Here is a 25,163-nt window from a genome sequence, read left to right as displayed (position 1 = left end):
CCAGGGTTGCCTGCTGGTGCAGGCCTCCCCCAGCCTTGGGGGTGCGGTTGTTGGTAAACCTGGTGGCGGTAGGGGGGCGGGGTGTATGGCGGTCTGGGTCCGGGGAGTCCCAGGATGCCAGAGTTCCACGACTTCTGGCACCATCAGGGAAGTGGCAGTGTCCCATGGAGCCTCGGGTGGCGCGAAGGGGCCTCGCTGCCGGCCAGGAGTAGCCCGCCGCCCACGCCAGGGGCATTCGGAAGAGGCGGGGAGCCGGACTGGGGGGGGGGGGGGACGCGGTGCTGGCAGAGCCGGCCAGCAGGTCGATGCTCGCCACCGGAGCCGCGCATCTGCATGGCGGGCGCTCACGAGGCAGGCCGGGAGCAGGCTCTTGGGGCGCGGGGAGCCGAGTCCCATCGTCTATGGCCATACCACCCTGAACGCGCCCGATCTCCTCTGATCTCGGGAGCTAAGCAGGGAGGGGCCTGGTTAGTGCTTGGATGGGAGACCGCCTGGGAATACCTGTAGGCTTTTGCTCGCCTCTCCTTTTGCGCCGCCGCCCCTGCGTGGCTCCCTCCGAACCCCTGCCGCCCCTTGCCCCTCTGCAGCCGCCCATGCAGCCGAAGTTCCCCCTGGCCAGAGGCCGGTCAGCCACCCGGCGCTACAAGCTGGCAGCCCCGGCCGCACACCAGGCCCGTCGGCCAGGGCTCACCCCCACACCCTCTTCTTAGTCCTCTTCGCTGAGGCAGGCAGTCAGCCAGCAGCAGTTAGCCGAGCCTGTGTCTCCGCCGGCAGGCACCTCTCCCCACACCCCCGCGCGCCCCCTCCCATCGCCCACAAGAGCCAGGAACCCTCCCTTCCCGCAGTGGCCCCAACACACAGGGTACAAAGAGCCGGGACAAAGCAGGGGACTGAGGGAGCAGCACCCCAACACACCGCACGCCCTCGGACTCCAGGAGAGACCACCACAAGGGGAAGTGCAGGCACGCAGGCACACAACACTCTCAACCAGGGTGCCTGTGGGCTGCCACTCTCCTCCCGCGGGGCGGGGGGTTCCTGGGCGGGGCTCGGAGCCCACTGGCCCTCCCGCCCGGCCCGGGGGCTTCAAGGGTGACTTTCAATGCCCGGGCACTGCCTCCTTAGTGGAGCCCAGCCACGGGCATGACCACACTTCGGTTGAGAAGCTGCCACTTCAAAGCAGCGTCAGTGCGTCTGTCCCAGTCCGTGTGCCCGCTTGTGCGTCCCTCCCCCCTCCCCCACCCCATGTCTCTCTGGCTCTGTGACGTGCCTGTTGGGCTCTGGCTCTGGCTCAGGAGCTCTCTCCCCGCGTGCCAGCCCCCTCTTTCTCTGTCTCTGTCCATGTCTCTCTGTATGTCTAGGTACATACAGGTACATATAGGTGTATATTTCGATCTCGCTCCCTCTTTCTCCTCCTCCCGTTCTCTCTGTCGGTCCCTGTCCTGCGGGGACTCTAGTCCCTCTGCCCGCACAAGAACGCAGGATATGGCGAGGCCAAGAGGGAACACCAACAGAGCCACGGATAGGGGGCTCATAGCACTATGTCTCACGGGCGGCTGGCTCGGAGACACGGCAAGCCGGAGCCGCCCGATCCCCAACCTGTCGGCCGCTTCTCTGCCAACCCACCGACACACCGCCCGTCGACCCGCCAAGCGGGCCCACTGCAATCCGCGCCCCTCTGCAATTTGCAGTCCACCATCCGCGCTTCCTAGCTTGGCCACCGCAGCTCCTCCGGTGGCCAGTGGCCAACTGGCAACAGCTGATGGCCAAGCGGTCACAGCTGATGACCATGCAGCCCCCAAGCAGCACCCCTCCACGCGAGGCCCAGAGCCTGGAGAGTGCTCTCTGCGAGTCTGTCCCCACAGTCCCCGTCTGTCTCTCTCCGCCTCTCTCTTGCTCCGTCTCTGGCCTTCTCTCATCCTCTCTCTCACCTCCCTGGGTCAGGAGAGGTGACGTGTAGACAGTGAAGGGACCGGACATCGGGCGGGGCTCCGGTCGCTGACGAGGGTTCCAGGGCCCAGACTGAAGGCTTGTGACGAAGGGTGGCTGCAGACTGGAGATGCTGCACCCTGGTGGCGCGGGTGGCTCTCCCTGGCTTTGGGCCTGTGGATGGGTCCGGTCAGGGCCAGGGCCTGGGTTGCACGTCCCTAGGGCCGGAGGGGACTGAGAGGACCCTGCGACCCCCTCGGTGGCCCTGAGAGGTGGGGACAGCACAGCAGCAAGGGGGGTGTGCGGTTGTGGGGCTGGGGGGAGATGAGAGGGGTTGGGGTAGGGGGGCGGGGTGAAAGCCCTTCGGGGCCTGGGGAGGCCCAGGATGCCAGGGCGCCCAGACATATGTCACAGTCAGGGAAGTGACAGAGGCCCGTGGAGCCACTGGGGGGCGCGAAGGGGCCTCGCTGCGGGCCAGGAGTAGCCCGTCGCCCACACCAGCGGCGTCCGGAGGAGGCGGGGAGCGGGCGGCAGGCGCTCAGGCAGACGTGCTCGCCACCCTAGCGGCCCAGCAGCACGGCGCGCGGTCAGAGGCAGGCCGGGAGCAGGCTCTTGGGGCGCGGGGAGCCGGGTCCCAGCGTCTACGGCCATACCACCCTGAACGCGCCCGATCTCCTCTGATCTCGGGAGCTAAGCAGGGAGGGGCCTGGTTAGTACTTGGATGGGAGACCGCCTGGGAATAGCTGCAGGCTTTTGCTCGCCTCTCCTTTTGCGCCGCCGCCCCGGCGTGGCTCCCTCCGAACCCCTGCCGCCCTTTGCCCCTCTGCAGCCGCCCAGGCAGCCGAAGGTCCCCCTGGCCAGAGGAGGGTCAGTCGCCCGGCACTACAAGCTCGCATCCCCGGCCGCACACCAGGCCTGTCGGCCAGGGCTCCCCCCCACTCCCTCTTCTTAGTGCTCTTCGCCGAGGCAGGCCGTCAGCCTGCAGCAGTCAGCCGCGTCTCGGTCGCCGCCGCCGCCGCCACCGCCATCGCAGGGCTCCCTCTCGCTCCCCGACCCTGCCGCCGCCGCAACCCCCAACGCCCAAGCCCAGGGCTGCCTGCCGGCGCAGGCCTCCACCAGGCTCTCTCCATCCCAGGACGTGCCGGTGCTTTGCACCTCGGCCCGAGCCCAGGGCACGCCCATCCCTGCGCCTGCCCCCGGGACCCGACACACAGGATCGGCGTGTCCTCGGGCAAACGGGACGCCCACCCGCCCCGCCCCACCGGAGTCTTCTGTCTCCGCTGGCAGGCACCTCGCCCCACACCCCCGCGCGCCCCTCCCGTCTCCCACAAGAGCCAGGAGCCCTCCCTTCCCGCCGGCCACGGTGTCCCTGAAACACAGGGCACAAAGAGCCGGGACAAACCAGGGGACGGCGGGAGCAGCACCCCAACACACCACGCGCCATCGACTCCGGGGGAGACCACCACAAGGGCAGAGCAGGCACGCAGGCGCACAACCCTCACAACCAGGGTGCCTGGGGGCTGCCACTCTCCTCCCGCGGGCGGGTGCCTGGGCGGGGCTCAGAGACCACAGGCCCTCCGGAGACCCTGGCGGCCCGCCCCGGAGGCTTCAATGGTGACTGCCAACGCCAGGGCAATGCCTCCTTAGCGGAGCCCAGCCCCGGGCACGACCACACTCCGGTGGAGGAGCTGCCACTTCAACACAGCCTCAGTGCGTCTGTAACAGTCCGTGTGCCCGCCTGTGCGTCCCTCACACCCTCCCCCACCCCATATCCGTCGGGCTCTGTGACGTGCCTGTTGGGCTCTGGCTCTGGCTCAGGAACTCTCTCCCCGCGTGCCAGCCCCCTCTTTCTCTGTCTCTGTCCATGTCTCTCTGTATGTCTAGATACATACATGTACATATACGAGCATATTTCCATCTCGCTCCCTCTTACTCCTCCTCCCGTTCTGTCTGTCTGTCCCTGTCCTGCGGGGACTCTAGCCCCTCTGCCCGCACAAGAATGCAGGATTTGGCGAGGCCAAGAGGGAACACCAACAGACCACGGATAGGGGGCTCATAGCACCATGTCTCACGGGCGGCTGGCTTGGAGACTCGGCAAGCCGGAGCCGCCCGATCCCCAGCCTGCCGGCCGATTCTCTGCCAACCAACAGACCCACCAACCTACCGACCCACCAAGCCGGCCAACTGCAGTCCGCGCCCCTCTGCAATTTGCAGTCCACAATCCGCGCTTCCTAGCTTGGCCACCGCAGCTCTGCCGGTGGCCAATGGCCAACTGGCAACAGCTGATGGCCAAGCGGTCACAGCTGATATCCATGCAGCCCGCACGCAGCACCCCTCCACGCGAGGCCCAGAGCCTGGAGAGTGCTCTCTGCGAGTCTGTCCGCACAGTCCCCGTCTGTCTCTCTCCGCCTCTCTCTTGCTCCGTCTCTGGCCTTCTCTCATCCTCTCTCTCACCTCCCTGGGTCAGGAGAGGTGACGTGTAGCCAGTGAAGTGAACAGTGATCGGGCGGGACGCCGGTCGCTGACGAGGGGCGAGAACCCAGAAAGAAGGCTGTGTGAGGAAGGGTGGCGGCAGACTGGAGGTGCTGCCCCCTGGTGGCGGGTGGCTCTCCCTGGCTTTGGGCCAGTGGGTGGGGCCGGCCAGGGCCAGGGCCTGGGTTGCACGTCCCTAGGGTGGAGGGGACTGAGAGGACCCTGCGACCCCCTCGGTGGCCCTGAGAGGTGGGGACAGCACAGCAGCAAGGGGGGTGTGCGGTTGTGGGGCTGGGGGGAGATGAGAGGGGTTGGGGTAGGGGGGCGGGGTAAAAGCCCTTCGGGGCCTGGGGAGGCCCAGGATGCCAGGGCGCCCAGACATATGTCACAGTCAGGGAAGTGACAGAGGCCCGTTAGAGCCACTGGGGGGCGCGAAGGGGCCTCGCTGCGGGCCAGGAGGAGCCCGTCGCCCACACCAGCGGCGTCTGGAGGAGGCGGGGAGCTGGCGGGAGGCGCTCGGGCAGACATGCTCGCCACCCGAGCGGCCCAGCAGCATGGCGTGCGCTCAGAAGCAGGTCGGGAGCAGGCTCTTGGAGTGCCGGGAGCCGGGTCCCAGCGCCTAAGGCCACACCACCCTGCACGCGCCAGATCTCGTCTGATCTCGGGAGCTAAGCAGGGAGGGGCCTGGTTAGTACTTGGATGGGAGACCGCCTGGGAATAGCTGCAGGCTTTTGCTCGCCTCTCCTTTTGCGCCGCGGCCCCGGCGTGGCTCCCTCCGAACCCCTGCCGCCCCTTGCCTCTCTGCAGCCGCCCAGCCAGCCGAAGGCCCCCCTGACCAGCAGAGGGTTAGCCGCCAGGCACTACAAGCTGGCAGCCCCGGCCGCACACCAGGCCCGTCGGCCAGGGCTCCCCCGCACACCCTCTTCTCAGTCCTCTTCAGTCCCGGAGGCTGTCATCTCGATCCCTTCGCCGACCTTCGATCGCCGCCACCGCCAACAGCGCTGCCCTCGCCCCCGCCGCCACCGCCTAATCCGCCGCCATCACCGCGCTCCCCACACCCCCCTCCAGCGCTGACCTCACCCCTGCCCCCGCCCTCGCCACCGCCATGGCTGTACTGCTTCAATCTCCCGCCTCTGCTCTCCCCTCCTCCGCCGCCAGCACCGCCCTCTTCCCCGCTACCGCCGCCGCCGGCGCCAACCCTCCCCGCGCCCAGCGCCCGCCGACACAGCCCCCAACGCTGCCGCCGCCTCCATCGCCGACCTCGCAACCCTCCCGCGCCGCAGCCGACGCCGCCGCCGCCGCCGCCGCCATCGCTGCTCGCGATCAGCCCCCGCTTCTCCCGCCGCCGCCGCCGCGATCACCGCGCTCCCCACCCCCTCCGCCAGCGCTGCCCTCGCCCCCTCCCCGCCCCCGCTGCCGCCATCGCCGTACTCCCTCAAACTCCCTCCTCTGCTCTCCCCCCCTCGGCCGCCAGCACCGCGCTCCCCACCCCCTCCGCCAGCGCTGCCCTCGCCCCCTCCCCGCCCCCGCCGCCGCCATTGCCGCACTCCCTCAATCTCCCTCCTCTGCTCTCCCCGCCTCCTGCACCGCCATCTCCCCCGCCCCCGCCCCAGGCCCGCCGCCGCCACCATCGCCATACTCCCTCAATCTCCCGCCTCTGCTCTCCCGGCCTCCTCCGCCCCCGCCGCCGCCGCCGCCCCCGCCGCCGCCGCCGCCATCGACCCCCGTGCCCCAGCGCCCACCGTCAAAGCCCCCATTGTCGCCACCGCCATCGCCGCCCTGGCGCCATCCTCGCGGTTGCCATCGCCTACCTCCCCACCCTCCCTCGCCTCCGCCGCGTCCCCCGCCGCCGCTGCTGCCGCCGCCGCCGCCGCCGCCGCCGCCGCCGCAGCCCCCCCCCTCCGCAGCCGCCGAAGCCGCCGCCGCGGGGTCCTCCCACAACTCCCAAGCCCAGGGTTGCCTGCTGGTGCAGGCCTCCCCCAGCCTTGGGGGTGCGGTTGTTGGTAAACCTGGTGGCGGTAGGGGGGCGGGGTGTATGGCGGTCTGGGTCCGGGGAGTCCCAGGATGCCAGAGTTCCACGACTTCTGGCACCATCAGGGAAGTGGCAGTGTCCCATGGAGCCTCGGGTGGCGCGAAGGGGCCTCGCTGCCGGCCAGGAGTAGCCCGCCGCCCACGCCAGGGGCATTCGGAAGAGGCGGGGAGCCGGACTGGGGGGGGGGGGGGGGACGCGGTGCTGGCAGAGCCGGCCAGCAGGTCGATGCTCGCCACCGGAGCCGCGCATCTGCATGGCGGGCGCTCACGAGGCAGGCCGGGAGCAGGCTCTTGGGGCGCGGGGAGCCGAGTCCCATCGTCTATGGCCATACCACCCTGAACGCGCCCGATCTCCTCTGATCTCGGGAGCTAAGCAGGGAGGGGCCTGGTTAGTGCTTGGATGGGAGACCGCCTGGGAATACCTGTAGGCTTTTGCTCGCCTCTCCTTTTGCGCCGCCGCCCCTGCGTGGCTCCCTCCGAACCCCTGCCGCCCCTTGCCCCTCTGCAGCCGCCCATCCAGCCGAAGTTCCCCCTGGCCAGAGGCCGGTCAGCCACCCGGCGCTACAAGCTGGCAGCCCCGGCCGCACACCAGGCCCGTCGGCCAGGGCTCACCCCCACACCCTCTTCTTAGTCCTCTTCGCTGAGGCAGGCAGTCAGCCAGCAGCAGTTAGCCGAGCCTGTGTCTCCGCCGGCAGGCACCTCTCCCCACACCCCCGCGCGCCCCCTCCCATCGCCCACAAGAGCCAGGAACCCTCCCTTCCCGCAGTGGCCCCAACACACAGGGTACAAAGAGCCGGGACAAAGCAGGGGACTGAGGGAGCAGCACCCCAACACACCGCACGCCCTCGGACTCCAGGAGAGACCACCACAAGGGGAAGTGCAGGCACGCAGGCACACAACACTCTCAACCAGGGTGCCTGTGGGCTGCCACTCTCCTCCCGCGGGGCGGGGGGTTCCTGGGCGGGGCTCGGAGCCCACTGGCCCTCCCGCCCGGCCCGGGGGCTTCAAGGGTGACTTTCAATGCCCGGGCACTGCCTCCTTAGTGGAGCCCAGCCACGGGCATGACCACACTTCGGTTGAGAAGCTGCCACTTCAAAGCAGCGTCAGTGCGTCTGTCCCAGTCCGTGTGCCCGCTTGTGCGTCCCTCCCCCCTCCCCCACCCCATGTCTCTCTGGCTCTGTGACGTGCCTGTTGGGCTCTGGCTCTGGCTCAGGAGCTCTCTCCCCGCGTGCCAGCCCCCTCTTTCTCTGTCTCTGTCCATGTCTCTCTGTATGTCTAGGTACATACAGGTACATATAGGTGTATATTTCGATCTCGCTCCCTCTTTCTCCTCCTCCCGTTCTCTCTGTCGGTCCCTGTCCTGCGGGGACTCTAGTCCCTCTGCCCGCACAAGAACGCAGGATATGGCGAGGCCAAGAGGGAACACCAACAGAGCCACGGATAGGGGGCTCATAGCACTATGTCTCACGGGCGGCTGGCTCGGAGACACGGCAAGCCGGAGCCGCCCGATCCCCAACCTGTCGGCCGCTTCTCTGCCAACCCACCGACACACCGCCCGTCGACCCGCCAAGCGGGCCCACTGCAATCCGCGCCCCTCTGCAATTTGCAGTCCACCATCCGCGCTTCCTAGCTTGGCCACCGCAGCTCCTCCGGTGGCCAGTGGCCAACTGGCAACAGCTGATGGCCAAGCGGTCACAGCTGATGACCATGCAGCCCCCAAGCAGCACCCCTCCACGCGAGGCCCAGAGCCTGGAGAGTGCTCTCTGCGAGTCTGTCCCCACAGTCCCCGTCTGTCTCTCTCCGCCTCTCTCTTGCTCCGTCTCTGGCCTTCTCTCATCCTCTCTCTCACCTCCCTGGGTCAGGAGAGGTGACGTGTAGACAGTGAAGGGACCGGACATCGGGCGGGGCTCCGGTCGCTGACGAGGGTTCCAGGGCCCAGACTGAAGGCTTGTGACGAAGGGTGGCTGCAGACTGGAGATGCTGCACCCTGGTGGCGCGGGTGGCTCTCCCTGGCTTTGGGCCTGTGGATGGGTCCGGTCAGGGCCAGGGCCTGGGTTGCACGTCCCTAGGGCCGGAGGGGACTGAGAGGACCCTGCGACCCCCTCGGTGGCCCTGAGAGGTGGGGACAGCACAGCAGCAAGGGGGGTGTGCGGTTGTGGGGCTGGGGGGAGATGAGAGGGGTTGGGGTAGGGGGGCGGGGTGAAAGCCCTTCGGGGCCTGGGGAGGCCCAGGATGCCAGGGCGCCCAGACATATGTCACAGTCAGGGAAGTGACAGAGGCCCGTGGAGCCACTGGGGGGCGCGAAGGGGCCTCGCTGCGGGCCAGGAGTAGCCCGTCGCCCACACCAGCGGCGTCCGGAGGAGGCGGGGAGCGGGCGGCAGGCGCTCAGGCAGACGTGCTCGCCACCCTAGCGGCCCAGCAGCACGGCGCGCGGTCAGAGGCAGGCCGGGAGCAGGCTCTTGGGGCGCGGGGAGCCGGGTCCCAGCGTCTACGGCCATACCACCCTGAACGCGCCCGATCTCCTCTGATCTCGGGAGCTAAGCAGGGAGGGGCCTGGTTAGTACTTGGATGGGAGACCGCCTGGGAATAGCTGCAGGCTTTTGCTCGCCTCTCCTTTTGCGCCGCCGCCCCGGCGTGGCTCCCTCCGAACCCCTGCCGCCCTTTGCCCCTCTGCAGCCGCCCAGGCAGCCGAAGGTCCCCCTGGCCAGAGGAGGGTCAGTCGCCCGGCACTACAAGCTCGCATCCCCGGCCGCACACCAGGCCTGTCGGCCAGGGCTCCCCCCCACTCCCTCTTCTTAGTGCTCTTCGCCGAGGCAGGCCGTCAGCCTGCAGCAGTCAGCCGCGTCTCGGTCGCCGCCGCCGCCGCCACCGCCATCGCAGGGCTCCCTCTCGCTCCCCGACCCTGCCGCCGCCGCAACCCCCAACGCCCAAGCCCAGGGCTGCCTGCCGGCGCAGGCCTCCACCAGGCTCTCTCCATCCCAGGACGTGCCGGTGCTTTGCACCTCGGCCCGAGCCCAGGGCACGCCCATCCCTGCGCCTGCCCCCGGGACCCGACACACAGGATCGGCGTGTCCTCGGGCAAACGGGACGCCCACCCGCCCCGCCCCACCGGAGTCTTCTGTCTCCGCTGGCAGGCACCTCGCCCCACACCCCCGCGCGCCCCTCCCGTCTCCCACAAGAGCCAGGAGCCCTCCCTTCCCGCCGGCCACGGTGTCCCTGAAACACAGGGCACAAAGAGCCGGGACAAACCAGGGGACGGCGGGAGCAGCACCCCAACACACCACGCGCCATCGACTCCGGGGGAGACCACCACAAGGGCAGAGCAGGCACGCAGGCGCACAACCCTCACAACCAGGGTGCCTGGGGGCTGCCACTCTCCTCCCGCGGGCGGGTGCCTGGGCGGGGCTCAGAGACCACAGGCCCTCCGGAGACCCTGGCGGCCCGCCCCGGAGGCTTCAATGGTGACTGCCAACGCCAGGGCAATGCCTCCTTAGCGGAGCCCAGCCCCGGGCACGACCACACTCCGGTGGAGGAGCTGCCACTTCAACACAGCCTCAGTGCGTCTGTAACAGTCCGTGTGCCCGCCTGTGCGTCCCTCACACCCTCCCCCACCCCATATCCGTCGGGCTCTGTGACGTGCCTGTTGGGCTCTGGCTCTGGCTCAGGAACTCTCTCCCCGCGTGCCAGCCCCCTCTTTCTCTGTCTCTGTCCATGTCTCTCTGTATGTCTAGATACATACATGTACATATACGAGCATATTTCCATCTCGCTCCCTCTTACTCCTCCTCCCGTTCTGTCTGTCTGTCCCTGTCCTGCGGGGACTCTAGCCCCTCTGCCCGCACAAGAATGCAGGATTTGGCGAGGCCAAGAGGGAACACCAACAGACCACGGATAGGGGGCTCATAGCACCATGTCTCACGGGCGGCTGGCTTGGAGACTCGGCAAGCCGGAGCCGCCCGATCCCCAGCCTGCCGGCCGATTCTCTGCCAACCAACAGACCCACCAACCTACCGACCCACCAAGCCGGCCAACTGCAGTCCGCGCCCCTCTGCAATTTGCAGTCCACCATCCGCGCTTCCTAGCTTGGCCACCGCAGCTCTGCCGGTGGCCAATGGCCAACTGGCAACAGCTGATGGCCAAGCGGTCACAGCTGATATCCATGCAGCCCGCACGCAGCACCCCTCCACGCGAGGCCCAGAGCCTGGAGAGTGCTCTCTGCGAGTCTGTCCGCACAGTCCCCGTCTGTCTCTCTCCGCCTCTCTCTTGCTCCGTCTCTGGCCTTCTCTCATCCTCTCTCTCACCTCCCTGGGTCAGGAGAGGTGACGTGTAGCCAGTGAAGTGAACAGTGATCGGGCGGGACGCCGGTCGCTGACGAGGGGCGAGAACCCAGAAAGAAGGCTGTGTGAGGAAGGGTGGCGGCAGACTGGAGGTGCTGCCCCCTGGTGGCGGGTGGCTCTCCCTGGCTTTGGGCCAGTGGGTGGGGCCGGCCAGGGCCAGGGCCTGGGTTGCACGTCCCTAGGGTGGAGGGGACTGAGAGGACCCTGCGACCCCCTCGGTGGCCCTGAGAGGTGGGGACAGCACAGCAGCAAGGGGGGTGTGCGGTTGTGGGGCTGGGGGGAGATGAGAGGGGTTGGGGTAGGGGGGCGGGGTAAAAGCCCTTCGGGGCCTGGGGAGGCCCAGGATGCCAGGGCGCCCAGACATATGTCACAGTCAGGGAAGTGACAGAGGCCCGTTAGAGCCACTGGGGGGCGCGAAGGGGCCTCGCTGCGGGCCAGGAGGAGCCCGTCGCCCACACCAGCGGCGTCTGGAGGAGGCGGGGAGCTGGCGGGAGGCGCTCGGGCAGACATGCTCGCCACCCGAGCGGCCCAGCAGCATGGCGTGCGCTCAGAAGCAGGTCGGGAGCAGGCTCTTGGAGTGCCGGGAGCCGGGTCCCAGCGCCTAAGGCCACACCACCCTGCACGCGCCAGATCTCGTCTGATCTCGGGAGCTAAGCAGGGAGGGGCCTGGTTAGTACTTGGATGGGAGACCGCCTGGGAATAGCTGCAGGCTTTTGCTCGCCTCTCCTTTTGCGCCGCGGCCCCGGCGTGGCTCCCTCCGAACCCCTGCCGCCCCTTGCCTCTCTGCAGCCGCCCAGCCAGCCGAAGGCCCCCCTGACCAGCAGAGGGTTAGCCGCCAGGCACTACAAGCTGGCAGCCCCGGCCGCACACCAGGCCCGTCGGCCAGGGCTCCCCCGCACACCCTCTTCTCAGTCCTCTTCAGTCCCGGAGGCTGTCATCTCGATCCCTTCGCCGACCTTCGATCGCCGCCACCGCCAACAGCGCTGCCCTCGCCCCCGCCGCCACCGCCTAATCCGCCGCCATCACCGCGCTCCCCACACCCCCCTCCAGCGCTGACCTCACCCCTGCCCCCGCCCTCGCCACCGCCATGGCTGTACTGCTTCAATCTCCCGCCTCTGCTCTCCCCTCCTCCGCCGCCAGCACCGCCCTCTTCCCCGCTACCGCCGCCGCCGGCGCCAACCCTCCCCGCGCCCAGCGCCCGCCGACACAGCCCCCAACGCTGCCGCCGCCTCCATCGCCGACCTCGCAACCCTCCCGCGCCGCAGCCGACGCCGCCGCCGCCGCCGCCGCCATCGCTGCTCGCGATCAGCCCCCGCTTCTCCCGCCGCCGCCGCCGCGATCACCGCGCTCCCCACCCCCTCCGCCAGCGCTGCCCTCGCCCCCTCCCCGCCCCCGCTGCCGCCATCGCCGTACTCCCTCAAACTCCCTCCTCTGCTCTCCCCCCCTCGGCCGCCAGCACCGCGCTCCCCACCCCCGCCGCCAGTGCTGCCCTCTTCCCCACCCCCGCCCCCGCTGCCGCCATTGCCGCACTCCCTCAATCTCCCTCCTCTGCTCTCTCCGCCTCCTGCACCGCCATCTCCCCCGCCCCCGCCCCAGGCCCGCCGCCGCCACCATCGCCATACTCCCTCAATCTCCCGCCTCTGCTCTCCCGGCCTCCTCCGCCGCCGCCGCCGCCGCCGCCGCCGCCGCCGCCGCCGCCATCGACCCCCGTGCCCCAGCGCCCACCGTCAAAGCCCCCATTGTCGCCACCGCCATCGCCGCCCTGGCGCCATCCTCGCGGTTGCCATCGCCTACCTCCCCACCCTCCCTCGCCTCCGCCGCGTCCCCCGCCGCCGCTGCTGCCGCCGCCGCCGCCGCCGCCGCCGCCGCCGCCGCCGCCGCCGCCGCAGCCCCCCCCCTCCGCAGCCGCCCAAGCCGCCGCCGCGGGGTCCTCCCACAACTCCCAAGCCCAGGGTTGCCTGCTGGTGCAGGCCTCCCCCAGCCTTGGGGGTGCGGTTGTTGGTAAACCTGGTGGCGGTAGGGGGGCGGGGTGTATGGCGGTCTGGGTCCGGGGAGTCCCAGGATGCCAGAGTTCCACGACTTCTGGCACCATCAGGGAAGTGGCAGTGTCCCATGGAGCCTCGGGTGGCGCGAAGGGGCCTCGCTGCCGGCCAGGAGTAGCCCGCCGCCCACGCCAGGGGCATTCGGAAGAGGCGGGGAGCCGGACTGGGGGGGGGGGGGGGACGCGGTGCTGGCAGAGCCGGCCAGCAGGTCGATGCTCGCCACCGGAGCCGCGCATCTGCATGGCGGGCGCTCACGAGGCAGGCCGGGAGCAGGCTCTTGGGGCGCGGGGAGCCGAGTCCCATCGTCTATGGCCATACCACCCTGAACGCGCCCGATCTCCTCTGATCTCGGGAGCTAAGCAGGGAGGGGCCTGGTTAGTGCTTGGATGGGAGACCGCCTGGGAATACCTGTAGGCTTTTGCTCGCCTCTCCTTTTGCGCCGCCGCCCCTGCGTGGCTCCCTCCGAACCCCTGCCGCCCCTTGCCCCTCTGCAGCCGCCCATCCAGCCGAAGGTCCCACTGGCCAGAGGCCGGTCAGCCACCCGGCGCTACAAGCTGGCAGCCCCGGCCGCACACCAGGCCCGTCGGCCAGGGCTCACCCCCACACCCTCTTCTTAGTCCTCTTCGCTGAGGCAGGCAGTCAGCCAGCAGCAGTTAGCCGAGCCTGTGTCTCCGCCGGCAGGCACCTCTCCCCACACCCCCGCGCGCCCCCTCCCATCGCCCACAAGAGCCAGGAACCCTCCCTTCCCGCAGTGGCCCCAACACACAGGGTACAAAGAGCCGGGACAAAGCAGGGGACTGAGGGAGCAGCACCCCAACACACCGCACGCCCTCGGACTCCAGGAGAGACCACCACAAGGGGAAGTGCAGGCACGCAGGCACACAACACTCTCAACCAGGGTGCCTGTGGGTTGCCACTCTCCTCCCGCGGGGCGGGGGGTTCCTGGGCGGGGCTCGGAGCCCACTGGCCCTCCCGCCCGTCCCGGGGGCTTCAAGGGTGACTTTCAATGCCCGGGCACTGCCTCCTTAGTGGAGCCCAGCCACGGGCATGACCACACTTCGGTTGAGAAGCTGCCACTTCAAAGCAGCGTCAGTGCGTCTGTCCCAGTCCGTGTGCCCGCTTGTGCGTCCCTCCCCCCTCCCCCACCCCATGTCTCTCTGGCTCTGTGACGTGCCTGTTGGGCTCTGGCTCTGGCTCAGGAGCTCTCTCCCCGCGTGCCAGCCCCCTCTTTCTCTGTCTCTGTCCATGTCTCTCTGTATGTCTAGGTACATACAGGTACATATAGGTGTATATTTCGATCTCGCTCCCTCTTTCTCCTCCTCCCGTTCTCTCTGTCGGTCCCTGTCCTGCGGGGACTCTAGTCCCTCTGCCCGCACAAGAATGCAGGATATGGCGAGGCCAAGAGGGAACACCAACAGAGCCACGGATAGGGGGCTCATAGCACTATGTCTCACGGGCGGCTGGCTCGGAGACACGGCAAGCCGGAGCCGCCCGATCCCCAACCTGTCGGCCGCTTCTCTGCCAACCCACCGACACACCGCCCGTCGACCCGCCAAGCGGGCCCACTGCAATCCGCGCCCCTCTGCAATTTGCAGTCCACCATCCGCGCTTCCTAGCTTGGCCACCGCAGCTCCTCCGGTGGCCAGTGGCCAACTGGCAACAGCTGATGGCCAAGCGGTCACAGCTGATGACCATGCAGCCCCCAAGCAGCACCCCTCCACGCGAGGCCCAGAGCCTGGAGAGTGCTCTCTGCGAGTCTGTCCCCACAGTCCCCGTCTGTCTCTCTCCGCCTCTCTCTTGCTCCGTCTCTGGCCTTCTCTCATCCTCTCTCTCACCTCCCTGGGTCAGGAGAGGTGACGTGTAGACAGTGAAGGGACCGGACATCGGGCGGGGCTCCGGTCGCTGACGAGGGTTCCAGGGCCCAGACTGAAGGCTTGTGACGAAGGGTGGCTGCAGACTGGAGATGCTGCACCCTGGTGGCGCGGGTGGCTCTCCCTGGCTTTGGGCCTGTGGATGGGTCCGGTCAGGGCCAGGGCCTGGGTTGCACGTCCCTAGGGCCGGAGGGGACTGAGAGGACCCTGCGACCCCCTCGGTGGCCCTGAGAGGTGGGGACAGCACAGCAGCAAGGGGGGTGTGCGGTTGTGGGGCTGGGGGGAGATGAGAGGGGTTGGGGTAGGGGGGCGGGGTGAAAGCCCTTCGGGGCCTGGGGAGGCCCAGGATGCCAGGGCGCCCAGACATATGTCACAGTCAGGGAAGTGACAGAGGCCCGTGGAGCCACTGGGGGGCGCGAAGGGGCCTCGCTGCGGGCCAGGAGTAGCCCGTCGCCCACACCAGCGGCGTCCGGAGGAGGCGGGGAGCGGGCGGCAGGCGCTCAGGCAGACGTGCTCGCCACCCTAGCGGCCCAGCAGCACGGCGCGCGGTCAGAGGCAGGCCGGGAGCAGGCTCTTGGGGCGCGGGGAGCCGGGTCCCAGCGTCTACGGCCATACCACCCTGAACGCGCCCGATCTCCTCTGATCTCGGGAGCTAAGCAGGGAGGGGCCTGGTTAGTACTTGGATGGGAGACCGCCTGGGAATAGCTGCAGGCTTTTGCTCGCCTCTCCTTTTGCGCCGCCGCCCCGGCGTGGCTCCCTCCGAACCCCTGCCGCCCTTTGCCCCTCTGCAGCCGCCCAGGCAGCCGAAGGTCCCCCTGGCCAGAGGAGGGTCAGTCGCCCGGCACTACAAGCTCGCATCCCCGGCCGCACACCAGGCCTGTCGGCCAGGGCTCCCCCCCACTCCCTCTTCTTAGTGCTCTTCGCCGAGGCAGGCCGTCAGCCTGCAGCAGTCAGCCGCGTCTCGGTCGCCGCCGCCGCCGCCACCGCCATCGCAGGGCTCCCTCTCGCTCCCCGACCCTGCCGCCGCCGCAACCCCCAACGCCCAAGCCCAGGGCTGCCTGCCGGCGCAGGCCTCCACCAGGCTCTCTCCATCCCAGGACGTGCCGGTGCTTTGCACCTCGGCCCGAGCCCAGGGCACGCCCATCCCTGCGCCTGCCCCCGGGACCCGACACACAGGATCGGCGTGTCCTCGGGCAAACGGGACGCCCACCCGCCCCGCCCCACCGGAGTCTTCTGTCTCCGCTGGCAGGCACCTCGCCCCACACCCCCGCGCGCCCCTCCCGTCTCCCACAAGAGCCAGGAGCCCTCCCTTCCCGCCGGCCACGGTGTCCCTGAAACACAGGGCACAAAGAGCCGGGACAAACCAGGGGACGGCGGGAGCAGCACCCCAACACACCACGCGCCATCGACTCCGGGGGAGACCACCACAAGGGCAGAGCAGGCACGCAGGCGCACAACCCTCACAACCAGGGTGCCTGGGGGCTGCCACTCTCCTCCCGCGGGCGGGTGCCTGGGCGGGGCTCAGAGACCACAGGCCCTCCGGAGACCCTGGCGGCCCGCCCCGGAGGCTTCAATGGTGACTGCCAACGCCAGGGCAATGCCTCCTTAGCGGAGCCCAGCCCCGGGCACGACCACACTCCGGTGGAGGAGCTGCCACTTCAACACAGCCTCAGTGCGTCTGTAACAGTCCGTGTGCCCGCCTGTGCGTCCCTCACACCCTCCCCCACCCCATATCCGTCGGGCTCTGTGACGTGCCTGTTGGGCTCTGGCTCTGGCTCAGGAACTCTCTCCCCGCGTGCCAGCCCCCTCTTTCTCTGTCTCTGTCCATGTCTCTCTGTATGTCTAGATACATACATGTACATATACGAGCATATTTCCATCTCGCTCCCTCTTACTCCTCCTCCCGTTCTGTCTGTCTGTCCCTGTCCTGCGGGGACTCTAGCCCCTCTGCCCGCACAAGAATGCAGGATTTGGCGAGGCCAAGAGGGAACACCAACAGACCACGGATAGGGGGCTCATAGCACCATGTCTCACGGGCGGCTGGCTTGGAGACTCGGCAAGCCGGAGCCGCCCGATCCCCAGCCTGCCGGCCGATTCTCTGCCAACCAACAGACCCACCAACCTACCGACCCACCAAGCCGGCCAACTGCAGTCCGCGCCCCTCTGCAATTTGCAGTCCACCATCCGCGCTTCCTAGCTTGGCCACCGCAGCTCTGCCGGTGGCCAATGGCCAACTGGCAACAGCTGATGGCCAAGCGGTCACAGCTGATATCCATGCAGCCCGCACGCAGCACCCCTCCACGCGAGGCCCAGAGCCTGGAGAGTGCTCTCTGCGAGTCTGTCCGCACAGTCCCCGTCTGTCTCTCTCCGCCTCTCTCTTGCTCCGTCTCTGGCCTTCTCTCATCCTCTCTCTCACCTCCCTGGGTCAGGAGAGGTGACGTGTAGCCAGTGAAGTGAACAGTGATCGGGCGGGACGCCGGTCGCTGACGAGGGGCGAGAACCCAGAAAGAAGGCTGTGTGAGGAAGGGTGGCGGCAGACTGGAGGTGCTGCCCCCTGGTGGCGGGTGGCTCTCCCTGGCTTTGGGCCAGTGGGTGGGGCCGGCCAGGGCCAGGGCCTGGGTTGCACGTCCCTAGGGTGGAGGGGACTGAGAGGACCCTGCGACCCCCTCGGTGGCCCTGAGAGGTGGGGACAGCACAGCAGCAAGGGGGGTGTGCGGTTGTGGGGCTGGGGGGAGATGAGAGGGGTTGGGGTAGGGGGGCGGGGTAAAAGCCCTTCGGGGCCTGGGGAGGCCCAGGATGCCAGGGCGCCCAGACATATGTCACAGTCAGGGAAGTGACAGAGGCCCGTTAGAGCCACTGGGGGGCGCGAAGGGGCCTCCCTGCGGGCCAGGAGGAGCCCGTCGCCCACACCAGCGGCGTCTGGAGGAGGCGGGGAGCTGGCGGGAGGCGCTCGGGCAGACATGCTCGCCACCCGAGCGGCCCAGCAGCATGGCGTGCGCTCAGAAGCAGGTCAGAAGCAGGTCGGGAGCAGGCTCTTGGAGTGCCGGGAGCCGGGTCCCAGCGCCTAAGGCCACACCACCCTGCACGCGCCAGATCTCGTCTGATCTCGGGAGCTAAGCAGGGAGGGGCCTGGTTAGTACTTGGATGGGAGACCGCCTGGGAATAGCTGCAGGCTTTTGCTCGCCTCTCCTTTTGCGCCGCGGCCCCGGCGTGGCTCCCTCCGAACCCCTGCCGCCCCTTGCCTCTCTGCAGCCGCCCAGCCAGCCGAAGGTCCCCCTGACCAGCAGAGGGTTAGCCGCCAGGCACTACAAGCTGGCAGCCCCGGCCGCACACCAGGCCCGTCGGCCAGGGCTCCCCCGCACACCCTCTTCTCAGTCCTCTTCAGTCCCGGAGGCTGTCATCCCGATCCCTTCGCCGACCTTCGATCGCCGCCACCGCCAACAGCGCTGCCCTCGCCCCCGCCGCCACCGCCTAATCCGCCGCCATCACCGCGATCTCCACACCCCCCTCCAGCGCTGACCTCACCCCTGCCCCCGCCCTCGCCACCGCCATCGCTGTACTGCTTCAATCTCCCGCCTCTGCTCTCCCCTCCTCCGCCGCCAGCACCGCCCTCTTCCCCGCTACCGCCGCCGCCGGCGCCAACCCTACCCGCGCCCAGCGCCCGTCGACACAGCCCCCAACGCTGCCGCCGCCTCCATCGCCGACCTCGCAACCCTCCCGCGCAGCCGCCGCCGCCCCTGCCGCCGCCCCCCCCCCCCCCGCCGCCGCCATCGCCGCCGCAATCGCTGCTCGCGATCAGCCCCCGCTTCTCCCGCCGCCGCCGCCGCGATCACCGCGCTCCCCACCCCCTCCGCCAGCGCTGCCCTCGCCCCCTCCCCGCCCCCGCTGCCGCCATCGCCGCACTCCCTCAAACTCCCTCCTCTGCTCTCCCCGCCTCCTGCACCGCCATCTCCCCCGCCCCCGCCCCAGGCCCGCCGCCGCCACCATCGCCATACTCCCTCAATCTCCCGCCTCTGCTCTCCCGGCCTCCTCCGCCCCCGCCGCCGCCGCCGACGCCGCGGCCGCCGCCATCTACCCCCGTGCCCCAGCGCCCACCGTCAAAGCCCCCATTGTCGCCACCGCCATCGCCGCCCTGGCGCCATCCTCGCGGTTGCCATCGCCTACCTCCCCACCCTCCCTCGCCTCCGCCGCGTCCCCCGCCGCCGCTGCTGCCGCCGCCGCCGCCGCCGCCGCCGCCGCCGCCGCCGCCGCCGCCGCCGCCGCCGCAGCCCCCCCCCTCCGCAGCCGCCCAAGCCGCCGCCGCGGGGTCCTCCCACAACTCCCAAGCCCAGGGTTGCCTGCTGGTGCAGGCCTCCCCCAGCCTTGGGGGTACGGTTGTTGGTAAACCTGGTGGCGGTAGGGGGGCGGGGTGTATGACGGTCTGGGTCCGGGGAGTCCCAGGATGCCAGAGTTCCACGACTTCTGGCACCATCAGGGAAGTGGCAGTGTCCCATGGAGCCTCGGATGGCGCGAAGGGGCCTCGCTGCCGGCCAGGAGTAGCCCGCCGCCCACGCCAGGGGCATTCGGAAGAGGCGGAGAGCCGGACTGGGGGGGGGGGACGCGGTGCTGGCAGAGCCGGCCAGCAGGTCGATGCTCGCCACCGGAGCCGCGCATCTGCATGGCCGGCGCTCACGAGGCAGGCCTGGAGCAGGCTCTTGGGGCGCGGGGAGCCGAGTCCCATCGTCTATGGCCATACCACCCTGAACGCGCCCGATCTCCTCTGATCTCGGGAGCTAAGCAGGGAGGGGCCTGGTTAGTGCTTGGATGGGAGACCGCCTGGGAATACCTGTAGGCTTTTGCTCGCCTCTCCTTTTGCGCCGCCGCCCCTGCGTGGCTCCCTCCGAACCCCTGCCGCCCCTTGCCCCTCTGCAGCCGCCCATCCAGCCGAAGTTCCCCCTGGCCAGAGGCCGGTCAGCCACCCGGCGCTACAAGCTGGCAGCCCCGGCCGCACACCAGGCCCGTCGGCCAGGGCTCACCCCCACACCCTCTTCTTAGTCCTCTTCGCTGAGGCAGGCAGTCAGCCAGCAGCAGTTAGCCGAGCCTGTGTCTCCGCCGGCAGGCACCTCTCCCCACACCCCCGCGCGCCCCCTCCCATCGCCCACAAGAGCCAGGAACCCTCCCTTCCCGCAGTGGCCCCAACACACAGGGTACAAAGAGCCGGGACAAAGCAGGGGACTGAGGGAGCAGCACCCCAACACACCGCACGCCCTCGGACTCCAGGAGAGACCACCACAAGGGGAAGTGCAGGCACGCAGGCACACAACACTCTCAACCAGGGTGCCTGTGGGCTGCCACTCTCCTCCCGCGGGGCGGGGGGGTTCCTGGGCGGGGCTCGGAGCCCACTGGCCCTCCCGCCCGGCCCGGGGGCTTCAAGGGTGACTTTCAATGCCCGGGCACTGCCTCCTTAGTGGAGCCCAGCCACGGGCATGACCACACTTCGGTGAGAAGCTGCCACTTCAAAGCAGCGTCAGTGCGTCTGTCCCAGTCCGTGTGCCCGCTTGTGCGTCCCTCCCCCCTCCCCCACCCCATGTCTCTCTGGCTCTGTGACGTGCCTGTTGGGCTCTGGCTCTGGCTCAGGAGCTCTCTCCCCGCGTGCCAGCCCCCTCTTTCTCTGTCTCTGTCCATGTCTCTCTGTATGTCTAGGTACATACAGGTACATATAGGTGTATATTTCGATCTCGCTCCCTCTTTCTCCTCCTCCCGTTCTCTCTGTCGGTCCCTGTCCTGCGGGGACTCTAGTCCCTCTGCCCGCACAAGAACGCAGGATATGGCGAGGCCAAGAGGGAACACCAACAGAGCCACGGATAGGGGGCTCATAGCACTATGTCTCACGGGCGGCTGGCTCGGAGACACGGCAAGCCGGAGCCGCCCGATCCCCAACCTGTCGGCCGCTTCTCTGCCAACCCACCGACACACCGCCCGTCGACCCGCCAAGCGGGCCCACTGCAATCCGCGCCCCTCTGCAATTTGCAGTCCACCATCCGCGCTTCCTAGCTTGGCCACCGCAGCTCCTCCGGTGGCCAGTGGCCAACTGGCAACAGCTGATGGCCAAGCGGTCACAGCTGATGACCATGCAGCCCCCAAGCAGCACCCCTCCACGCGAGGCCCAGAGCCTGGAGAGTGCTCTCTGCGAGTCTGTCCCCACAGTCCCCGTCTGTCTCTCTCCGCCTCTCTCTTGCTCCGTCTCTGGCCTTCTCTCATCCTCTCTCTCACCTCCCTGGGTCAGGAGAGGTGACGTGTAGACAGTGAAGGGACCGGACATCGGGCGGGGCTCCGGTCGCTGACGAGGGTTCCAGGGCCCAGACTGAAGGCTTGTGACGAAGGGTGGCTGCAGACTGGAGATGCTGCACCCTGGTGGCGCGGGTGGCTCTCCCTGGCTTTGGGCCTGTGGATGGGTCCGGTCAGGGCCAGGGCCTGGGTTGCACGTCCCTAGGGCCGGAGGGGACTGAGAGGACCCTGCGACCCCCTCGGTGGCCCTGAGAGGTGGGGACAGCACAGCAGCAAGGGGGGTGTGCGGTTGTGGGGCTGGGGGGAGATGAGAGGGGTTGGGGTAGGGGGGCGGGGTGAAAGCCCTTCGGGGCCTGGGGAGGCCCAGGATGCCAGGGCGCCCAGACATATGTCACAGTCAGGGAAGTGACAGAGGCCCGTGGAGCCACTGGGGGGCGCGAAGGGGCCTCGCTGCGGGCCAGGAGTAGCCCGTCGCCCACACCAGCGGCGTCCGGAGGAGGCGGGGAGCGGGCGGCAGGCGCTCAGGCAGACGTGCTCGCCACCCTAGCGGCCCAGCAGCACGGCGCGCGGTCAGAGGCAGGCCGGGAGCAGGCTCTTGGGGCGCGGGGAGCCGGGTCCCAGCGTCTACGGCCATACCACCCTGAACGCGCCCGATCTCCTCTGATCTCGGGAGCTAAGCAGGGAGGGGCCTGGTTAGTACTTGGATGGGAGACCGCCTGGGAATAGCTGCAGGCTTTTGCTCGCCTCTCCTTTTGCGCCGCCGCCCCGGCGTGGCTCCCTCCGAACCCCTGCCGCCCTTTGCCCCTCTGCAGCCGCCCAGGCAGCCGAAGGTCCCCCTGGCCAGAGGAGGGTCAGTCGCCCGGCACTACAAGCTCGCATCCCCGGCCGCACACCAGGCCTGTCGGCCAGGGCTCCCCCCCACTCCCTCTTCTTAGTGCTCTTCGCCGAGGCAGGCCGTCAGCCTGCAGCAGTCAGCCGCGTCTCGGTCGCCGCCGCCGCCGCCACCGCCATCGCAGGGCTCCCTCTCGCTCCCCGACCCTGCCGCCGCCGCAACCCCCAACGCCCAAGCCCAGGGCTGCCTGCCGGCGCAGGCCTCCACCAGGCTCTCTCCATCCCAGGACGTGCCGGTGCTTTGCACCTCGGCCCGAGCCCAGGGCACGCCCATCCCTGCGCCTGCCCCCGGGACCCGACACACAGGATCGGCGTGTCCTCGGGCAAACGGGACGCCCACCCGCCCCGCCCCACCGGAGTCTTCTGTCTCCGCTGGCAGGCACCTCGCCCCACACCCCCGCGCGCCCCTCCCGTCTCCCACAAGAGCCAGGAGCCCTCCCTTCCCGCCGGCCACGGTGTCCCTGAAACACAGGGCACAAAGAGCCGGGACAAACCAGGGGACGGCGGGAGCAGCACCCCAACACACCACGCGCCATCGACTCCGGGGGAGACCACCACAAGGGCAGAGCAGGCACGCAGGCGCACAACCCTCACAACCAGGGTGCCTGGGGGCTGCCACTCTCCTCCCGCGGGCGGGTGCCTGGGCGGGGCTCAGAGACCACAGGCCCTCCGGAGACCCTGGCGGCCCGCCCCGGAGGCTTCAATGGTGACTGCCAACGCCAGGGCAATGCCTCCTTAGCGGAGCCCAGCCCCGGGCACGACCACACTCCGGTGGAGGAGCTGCCACTTCAACACAGCCTCAGTGCGTCTGTAACAGTCCGTGTGCCCGCCTGTGCGTCCCTCACACCCTCCCCCACCCCATATCCGTCGGGCTCTGTGACGTGCCTGTTGGGCTCTGGCTCTGGCTCAGGAACTCTCTCCCCGCGTGCCAGCCCCCTCTTTCTCTGTCTCTGTCCATGTCTCTCTGTATGTCTAGATACATACATGTACATATACGAGCATATTTCCATCTCGCTCCCTCTTACTCCTCCTCCCGTTCTGTCTGTCTGTCCCTGTCCTGCGGGGACTCTAGCCCCTCTGCCCGCACAAGAATGCAGGATTTGGCGAGGCCAAGAGGGAACACCAACAGACCACGGATAGGGGGCTCATAGCACCATGTCTCACGGGCGGCTGGCTTGGAGACTCGGCAAGCCGGAGCCGCCCGATCCCCAGCCTGCCGGCCGATTCTCTGCCAACCAACAGACCCACCAACCTACCGACCCACCAAGCCGGCCAACTGCAGTCCGCGCCCCTCTGCAATTTGCAGTCCACCATCCGCGCTTCCTAGCTTGGCCACCGCAGCTCTGCCGGTGGCCAATGGCCAACTGGCAACAGCTGATGGCCAAGCGGTCACAGCTGATATCCATGCAGCCCGCACGCAGCACCCCTCCACGCGAGGCCCAGAGCCTGGAGAGTGCTCTCTGCGAGTCTGTCCCCACAGTCCCCGTCTGTCTCTCTCCGCCTCTCTCTTGCTCCGTCTCTGGCCTTCTCTCATCCTCTCTCTCACCTCCCTGGGTCAGGAGAGGTGACGTGTAGCCAGTGAAGTGAACAGTGATCGGGCGGGACGCCGGTCGCTGACGAGGGGCGAGAACCCAGAAAGAAGGCTGTGTGAGGAAGGGTGGCGGCAGACTGGAGGTGCTGCCCCCTGGTGGCGGGTGGCTCTCCCTGGCTTTGGGCCAGTGGGTGGGGCCGGCCAGGGCCAGGGCCTGGGTTGCACGTCCCTAGGGTGGAGGGGACTGAGAGGACCCTGCGACCCCCTCGGTGGCCCTGAGAGGTGGGGACAGCACAGCAGCAAGGGGGGTGTGCGGTTGTGGGGCTGGGGGGAGATGAGAGGGGTTGGGGTAGGGGGGCGGGGTAAAAGCCCTTCGGGGCCTGGGGAGGCCCAGGATGCCAGGGCGCCCAGACATATGTCACAGTCAGGGAAGTGACAGAGGCCCGTTAGAGCCACTGGGGGGCGCGAAGGGGCCTCGCTGCGGGCCAGGAGGAGCCCGTCGCCCACACCAGCGGCGTCTGGAGGAGGCGGGGAGCTGGCGGGAGGCGCTCGGGCAGACATGCTCGCCACCCGAGCGGCCCAGCAGCATGGCGTGCGCTCAGAAGCAGGTCAGAAGCAGGTCGGGAGCAGGCTCTTGGAGTGCCGGGAGCCGGGTCCCAGCGCCTAAGGCCACACCACCCTGCACGCGCCAGATCTCGTCTGATCTCGGGAGCTAAGCAGGGAGGGGCCTGGTTAGTACTTGGATGGGAGACCGCCTGGGAATAGCTGCAGGCTTTTGCTCGCCTCTCCTTTTGCGCCGCGGCCCCGGCGTGGCTCCCTCCGAACCCCTGCCGCCCCTTGCCTCTCTGCAGCCGCCCAGCCAGCCGAAGGTCCCCCTGACCAGCAGAGGGTTAGCCGCCAGGCACTACAAGCTGGCAGCCCCGGCCGCACACCAGGCCCGTCGGCCAGGGCTCCCCCGCACACCCTCTTCTCAGTCCTCTTCAGTCCCGGAGGCTGTCATCCCGATCCCTTCGCCGACCTTCGATCGCCGCCACCGCCAACAGCGCTGCCCTCGCCCCCGCCGCCACCGCCTAATCCGCCGCCATCACCGCGATCTCCACACCTCCCTCCAGCGCTGACCTCACCCCTGCCCCCGCCCTCGCCACCGCCATCGCTGTACTGCTTCAATCTCCCGCCTCTGCTCTCCCCTCCTCCGCCGCCAGCACCGCCCTCTTCCCCGCTACCGCCGCCGCCGGCGCCAACCCTACCCGCGCCCAGCGCCCGTCGACACAGCCCCCAACGCTGCCGCCGCCTCCATCGCCGACCTCGCAACCCTCCCGCGCAGCCGCCGCCGCCCCTGCCGCCGCCCCCCCCCCCCGCCGCCGCCATCGCCGCCGCCATCGCTGCTCGCGATCAGCCCCCGCTTCTCCCGCCGCCGCCGCCGCGATCACCGCGCTCCCCACCCCCTCCGCCAGCGCTGCCCTCGCCCCCTCCCCGCCCCCGCTGCCGCCATCGCCGCACTCCCTCAATCTCCCTCCTCTGCTCTCCCCGCCTCCTGCACCGCCATCTCCCCCGCCCCCGCCCCAGGCCCGCCGCCGCCACCATCGCCATACTCCCTCAATCTCCCGCCTCTGCTCTCCCGGCCTCCTCCGCCCCCGCCGCCGCCGCCGACGCCGCGGCCGCCGCCATCTACCCCCGTGCCCCAGCGCCCACCGTCAAAGCCCCCATTGTCGCCACCGCCATCGCCGCCCTGGCGCCATCCTCGCGGTTGCCATCGCCTACCTCCCCACCCTCCCTCGCCTCCGCCGCGTCCCCC

At 69.3% G+C, this 25,163-nt stretch overlaps 12 pseudogenes; all 12 read left to right on the top strand.

Annotated features, from left to right (window-relative positions):
* The first annotated feature begins 397 nt into the window (after positions 1-397).
* LOC148756234 (5S ribosomal RNA) lies at positions 398-517 on the top strand (annotated as a pseudogene).
* Positions 518-2,565: 2,048 nt separating this feature from the next.
* On the top strand, positions 2,566-2,685 carry LOC148756233 (5S ribosomal RNA; annotated as a pseudogene).
* Positions 2,686-5,015: 2,330 nt separating this feature from the next.
* Positions 5,016-5,135, top strand: LOC148756232 (5S ribosomal RNA; annotated as a pseudogene).
* Positions 5,136-6,747: 1,612 nt separating this feature from the next.
* On the top strand, positions 6,748-6,867 carry LOC148756231 (5S ribosomal RNA; annotated as a pseudogene).
* A 2,048-nt stretch (positions 6,868-8,915) lies between these two features.
* Positions 8,916-9,035, top strand: LOC148756230 (5S ribosomal RNA; annotated as a pseudogene).
* A 2,330-nt stretch (positions 9,036-11,365) lies between these two features.
* Positions 11,366-11,485, top strand: LOC148756229 (5S ribosomal RNA; annotated as a pseudogene).
* Positions 11,486-13,112: 1,627 nt separating this feature from the next.
* Positions 13,113-13,232, top strand: LOC148756228 (5S ribosomal RNA; annotated as a pseudogene).
* Positions 13,233-15,280: 2,048 nt separating this feature from the next.
* On the top strand, positions 15,281-15,400 carry LOC148756227 (5S ribosomal RNA; annotated as a pseudogene).
* A 2,341-nt stretch (positions 15,401-17,741) lies between these two features.
* Positions 17,742-17,861, top strand: LOC148756226 (5S ribosomal RNA; annotated as a pseudogene).
* Positions 17,862-19,400: 1,539 nt separating this feature from the next.
* Positions 19,401-19,520, top strand: LOC148756225 (5S ribosomal RNA; annotated as a pseudogene).
* A 2,048-nt stretch (positions 19,521-21,568) lies between these two features.
* LOC148756224 (5S ribosomal RNA) lies at positions 21,569-21,688 on the top strand (annotated as a pseudogene).
* Positions 21,689-24,029: 2,341 nt separating this feature from the next.
* On the top strand, positions 24,030-24,149 carry LOC148756223 (5S ribosomal RNA; annotated as a pseudogene).
* The last annotated feature ends 1,014 nt before the right edge of the window (positions 24,150-25,163 follow it).

This window comes from Rhinolophus sinicus, chromosome 12, assembly GCF_057876585.1.
Source record: "Rhinolophus sinicus isolate RSI-liver-muscle chromosome 12, RSI-T2T, whole genome shotgun sequence".
Lineage (NCBI taxonomy): Eukaryota > Metazoa > Chordata > Mammalia > Chiroptera > Rhinolophidae > Rhinolophus > Rhinolophus sinicus.
This window is presented reverse-complemented; position numbering and strand designations above follow the sequence as displayed.